The 6,000-nt window shown below is 42.6% G+C and overlaps 1 pseudogene; it reads left to right on the forward strand.

Annotated features, from left to right (window-relative positions):
* Window positions 1–2,156: 2,156 nt before the first annotated feature.
* Window positions 2,157–2,834, forward strand: LOC145525151 (protein lin-37 homolog pseudogene; annotated as a pseudogene).
* The last annotated feature ends 3,166 nt before the right edge of the window (window positions 2,835–6,000 follow it).

The following is a 6,000-nucleotide window of genomic DNA, read 5'->3' on the forward strand; positions in this document are numbered from 1 at the left end:
CACACCTAACATGAACATACATTTCAGAGTTGCACTTTCCACTTTTATATAATTACAATTCAGAACAAATACCTTGATGATGTTTTATTTGCTATGGCAAATGCTTAATTGCACCTTGTTTTGCTGGCATTGATTTAAATGTCAGTAAGACTCTTTCCCACCAATATTAAATTCTATAATTAATCGTTCATGAAGCCTTCTTTAATCAACTTTTCCTTAAGTATTTCACATTCCTGTCAGACCCATTCATTTCCCCTGTGATGATCTAAGAATTGGTTTTAAGTGATAAATTGACTATGTTCTTCCAAAGCACATTTTTCTTAAGAGTTTGAAGACATTCATCCTCACTCATCTGAGTTATCACGCTCAGTATGATAGCCTGAGCTACAATAAACACAACATAATGAGTAACATCTGTCAACCCAGCGGCAAGTGATGTCAAGCATTTTCAAGTTTCTTGCATTTTTGTATAGTCAGTGAAGTGAGTCAGTCAGCTAACATAGGCAACTGCTAACCATGAGTAGTATCCAGGAATAGAATTATATACATACTATGATATGTAATATGATGTGACATATAAAACTACACCTGCCCTCATGGAGTTTATAGTCCAAGTGGAAAGACAGACATGCAGCAAGAAGTAGACTTAAGTAGCTATAATGGGGGCAAATATAAATGATAGAGGAAAAGATTGAAGTTTGGGGTGATAGGGGGATCAGAATAGCTTCCTGACTTAAGCTGTATCTTAAAAACTGAGTAAATAAGGGGATTTTAGGGAAAAGAGTAATGGGGAAAAAGAACAGTCCAGATAGGAAGAACTGGTTCAAAGACCCAGGACTGTGAAACAGTATGACCCCTTGGACATGCTAATCATTAGGCATCTTGCAGGTCATTGGGCACAGAGCTAGTGAGAAATGAGATGGGAGAAGCAAGTAGAGTCCAGCTTGTGGAGTGTCTTGTACACTGTATTGAGCTCTTTGGATTATATTCTCTTGCCATTGGCCAATATGGCATCTCTGGAGTGTTTCAAGTAGGGAATGACTTGGTGAGACGGGTGTCTTCGGGAGCTCACTCTGGCAGCTGTTTAGAGATTGAATTAGAAAGTTTGATGTCTGGAGACATGTTATTCATTCATTCAAGCATTTTAAAAATATTCTTTTAACTGCCAGATACTGTCTAAGCTCTAGGAATACAGGAATGAACCAAAGAGAAAAGATCTCTAGGTTCACAGAGCGTTTTAGCAGAGGCAAACAGATAATAACCAGACAAGTGAAGAGATAAACAAGAAAAGTAGAAGATAATGTTAAACACTGTGTAAAAATAAAAAATAGGCTGACATAAGAGAGACTGTCTGATGGCTACTTTAAATTGCATAGAAAGAAAGACCTCTCTGAGCAGAATATGAATGATAAGAAAAATCAGTCAATCTATGATTGGAAGGTAAGCATTTCAGGCTAAGGAACCACTGATGCTAGGAAGACAAAAAAGTTTAGCCAGTTCAAGAAATGGAAACAAGGCCAGTGAACAGGATCAAGAAGGTGAAGGGTAAGCAATTGCGTTTAATAGGTAGACCCAGACTAGAATTCAAAGGCCATGTGGCAACAGATTTGGGTTTTATTTTAAGGTCCACAGGAAGTCACTGAATTGCTGTTGCTTAGTCACTAAGTCATGTCCAACTCTTTGAGACCCCACGGACTTGCCTGGAGAATTTCATGAGCAGAGGAGTCTGGCGGGCTACAGTCCACCGAACTGCAAAGATCTGGACATGACTGAGTCACTGCATGCTTTTAGGCAAACAAGTGACATGGTCTGGTGTGTATTTTTATGTGATCACAGGCTGCTTTGTGGAAAGTAGACCAGAGCAGAAGTAGCAGGAAGTTGGAAAGCTATAGCAGTCATCCTCATGGGAGGGATCAGGGTGGACTAGGCTGATGGCAGTAGAGATGGAGAGAAGCAGAGGGAACTGGGACACGCTTGTGTAGAGTCAAAAAGGTCTTAAAAAGGTGAAAGTGAGTGGCCGGACACTGCTTGGGTGGCAGACTGGCTACACATGAAGCTTACCTTTGACCTCTCCCCATCTGCCTCTGGCCTTGACTTGTGACTTTAGGCTCTTTTGGGCTCCTCAGGCCCAGCTAGCCAGATCCCAGACCCCAACCATGTTCCCCGTGAAGGTGAAAGTGGAGGAATCAGAGTTGGAGATGGCCAAGGCCTGGAGCCAACTGGATGCTGTTCTGAAGTGTCTGCTAGAGAAGAGTCACATGGACAGGCCATCTGCCCGATTCCCCCACCAGCGGAGGAAGAAGAGGAGGGAGATGGATGAGGGGCTGGCCGAGGGAGGGCCACAGCGATCCAACACCTATGTGATCAAGCTGTTTGACCAGAGTGTGGACTTGGCTCAGTTCAGTGAGAACACGCCACTGTACCCCATCTGCAGAGCCTGGATGCGCAACAGCCCCACAGTGCGCAAGCGTGAACGCTCACACAGCTCGCCGCTGCCCCCACCCCCGGCCTGAGGATGAGGAGGGTTCCGAGATCACCAACAGCAAGAGTCGTGACGTGTATAAGCTGCTTCCACTCACAGCTCCCGGGCCACCTGGAGATGCCTGCAGATCCCGAATTCCATCCCCACTGCAGCCTGAGACCCAGGGTACCCCTGATGATGAGCCCTCCGAACCTGAGCCCTCACCCTCCACGCTCATCTACCGTAACATGCAGCGCTGGAAACGCATCCGCCAGAGGTGGAAGGAGGCATCTCATCGGAACCAGCTTCGTTACTCAGAGAGCATGAAGATCCTACGGGAGATGTGTGAGCGACAGTGATGTTCCCCTGTCCCCACTCCCATCACAATGAACATTCCCCTCTTCCAAAAAAAAAAAAAAAAGGTGAAAGTGAAGTTGCTCAGTCATGTCTCACTCTTTGCGACCCCATGGACTGGACTGTAGCCTACCAGGCTCCACCGTCCATGGGATTTTCCAGGCAAGAGTACTGGAGTGGGTTGCCATTCCCTTCTCCAGAGGATCTTCCCAACCCAGGGATCAAACCCAGGTCTCCTGCATTGCAAGCAGATGCTTTACCATCTGAGCCACCAAACATAAGTTTCAAAAAAAGGTCTTGGTGGGTGAATTAAATCTGGGGAACAAGAGGACAAGTAATATAAAAGAACAGTGCTGAATATTCAGCATGTGCAATGGGTGGATGTTGGAAATGTTTATTGAGAAAGGAGCAGGTCAGAGAGAGAAAACTGGGAATTCTATGGGACCATGTTAAATGTGAAAGAACCATTACATCCAAGTGGAGATGACAAGTTGGCAAATGGATGTACATGGCTGGAGTTCCAAGGAGAGGTCAGAGCTGTAGATAAAGATTTGAAAGTCACCTCCATGGAGTGTTTCTAAAGCTTTGGGACTGGCTGGGACAACAAGGAGATGGTGTAACTGGAGGGGAAGATGTTACCCAAGAACCGGCTCGAGGTGCTGAGAAGGAGATGCAACTATAGTTTGAAAAAGATCCTGCTGCCTCACAGAAGCCAAGGAAAGAATGAATGGTTTTACAATATAAGTTGTTTTGTTTTTTTCTTTAAAGTGAGATATCATTATAATAAGCGGAGCTTCTTTTGCAGCAACCTAGCTTGTCCCTGTCTTTTTCAGCTCTGAAAATTTAGTGCTATAAGAGATCCTGACACAGAGTAACAATAAAATAAATCTTGCTAAGCCTAAAGCTCAGGCAAGAGGCCAGGGTTGGAGGTTTGTATAGATGTGGGAAACTTCAAAATTGACGTCATTGGAGTGGGTGAGTGAGATTATCCAAAATGGGTGTAGAAAGCCAAGGGCAGAAAGAACCCAACAAATAACGTTTAGAGAGTGTTTAGCAATGAAACATTTAGCAACAGTTAGCAGCGGATTTAGAGAAGGAACATTCAGTAAGGCAGGAGTGGAGCCAGGAGAGCATTATGATTATGGCAGGGGTGGGGTGTGAAATGCTACCAAAACAAGTCCCTTAGCAGACCTCAGAGAAGTAAACAAAAAGGATCTTGGTTGTAATGGGTGGGGAAGAGGTAAGAGAGCCAGGAAAGGAAGTTTGAACTATTCTCTCGGGAAATGAGGAGTTGTCTAAAGAGTATAAAATTTCAGTTTTACAAGATGAAAAAAGACTTCTGTGAATATACTTACACTGTAGAGCTATACATACAAAAATAGTTAAGATGTAAGTTTTACATTATATGTATTTTACCACACTGTAAAAACAATTTTTTTTTTTCCAAAAAGAGACCATCTTTCTCTGAAGCTGGAGAAAAAGATGAAACTGATGTTGATGAGGAGTTAGGTGACATCAGCATAGAAAACAGAGAGAAAAGCGTACATTAACGTGACTTTTCTAAAATATAAGGTGTGGTCGTCAGTGCTAACAGGAGGGCAGGCAGGAGTGACTCCAACCTCAGTTATCCTTGACGTTTGGGAAAGATAGCTTAGTGAGATCATTTTACAGAGGAGTCAAACCTTGTTTTTGCCTGTTCCTCTTCTGCTAGACAGTTTTTCCCTGAAGGGTATAACTCATTATTATAGTCAGTCAGTGAAAATAATACACAGATAAACACAAACTCTTGTATTTGAGTTTTGATTTACATCAAACTTAGTATTCACATTATTTCTTTTGTTCTGATCACACAGAAGAAATAAGATCATGACTTCTGCAGACAAGTAGTTTTGAAAATGTATTTATTTGTTGACAGCTCACCTTGCAATCTCAGGATGGTCTAAAATTATATCTAGAGGATTAAGAGAAGAATAGTAGTAATTTTTGTGGAAAATTAGCACTGTGGAAAATTCTGAAAGAGATGGGAATACCAGACCACCTGACCTGCCTCTTGAGAAATCTGTATGCAGGTCAAGAAGTAACATTTAGAACTGGACATGGAACAACAGACTGGTTCCAAATATGGAAGGGAGTCAGTCAAGGCTGTATATTGTCACCCTGCTTATTTAACTTCTATGCAGAGTACATCATGAGAAACGCTGGGCTGGGGGAAGCACAAGCTGGAATCAAGATTGCCGGGAGAAATATCAATAACCTCAGATATGCAGACGACACCACCCTTATGGCAGAAAGTGAAGAACTAAAGAGCTTCTTGATGAAAGTAAAAGAGGAGAGTGAAAGAGTTGGCTTAAAGCTCAACGTTCAGAAAACTAAGATCATGGCCTCTGGTCCCATCACTTCATGGCAAATAGATGGAGAAACAGTAGAAACAGTAGCTGACTTTATTTTTTGGGGCTCAAAAATCACTGCTGATGGTGACTGCAGCCATGAAATTAAAAGACGCTTGCTCCTTGGAAGAAAAGTTATGACCAACCTAGATAGCATATTAAAAAGCAGAGACATTACTTTGCCAACAAAGGTCCATCTAGTGAAGGCTATGGTTCTTCCAGTAGTCATGTATGGATGTGAGAGTTGGATGATGAAGAAAGCTGAGCACCAAGGAATTGATGCTTTTGAACTGTGGTGTTGGAGAAGACTCTTGAGAGTCCCACGGACTGCAAGGAGATCCAACCAGTCCATCCTAAAGGAAATCAGTCCTGAGTATTCATTGGAAGGACTGATGCTCAAGCTGAAACTGCAATACTTTGGCCACCTGATTTGAAGAACTGACTCATTAGAAAAGACCCTGATGCTGGGAAAGATTGAAGGTAGGAGGAGAAGGGGACAACAGAGAATGAGATGGTTGGATGGCATCACCGACTCAATGGGCGTGAGTTTGAATAGACTCCAGGAGTTGGTGATGGACAAGGAGGCCTGGCGTGCTGCAGTCCATGGGGTCACAAAGAGTTGGACATGACTGAGCAACTGAACTGAACTGAACTAAGTGGTGATTTTTATTTCAAATATGAATTACAATATCTAAGAATTGAATGTATTTATTTCATAATGTCAGAAAAGAAGCACTTATAATATTCAAAAAAAAAAACCCAAAATATGTACAGCAAAACATCACAACACAATGTTAC

This window comes from Giraffa tippelskirchi, chromosome 11, assembly GCF_054371585.1.
Source record: "Giraffa tippelskirchi isolate mGirTip1 chromosome 11, T2T-mGirTip1v1.2.pri, whole genome shotgun sequence".
Taxonomy (NCBI): Eukaryota; Metazoa; Chordata; class Mammalia; order Artiodactyla; family Giraffidae; genus Giraffa; species Giraffa tippelskirchi.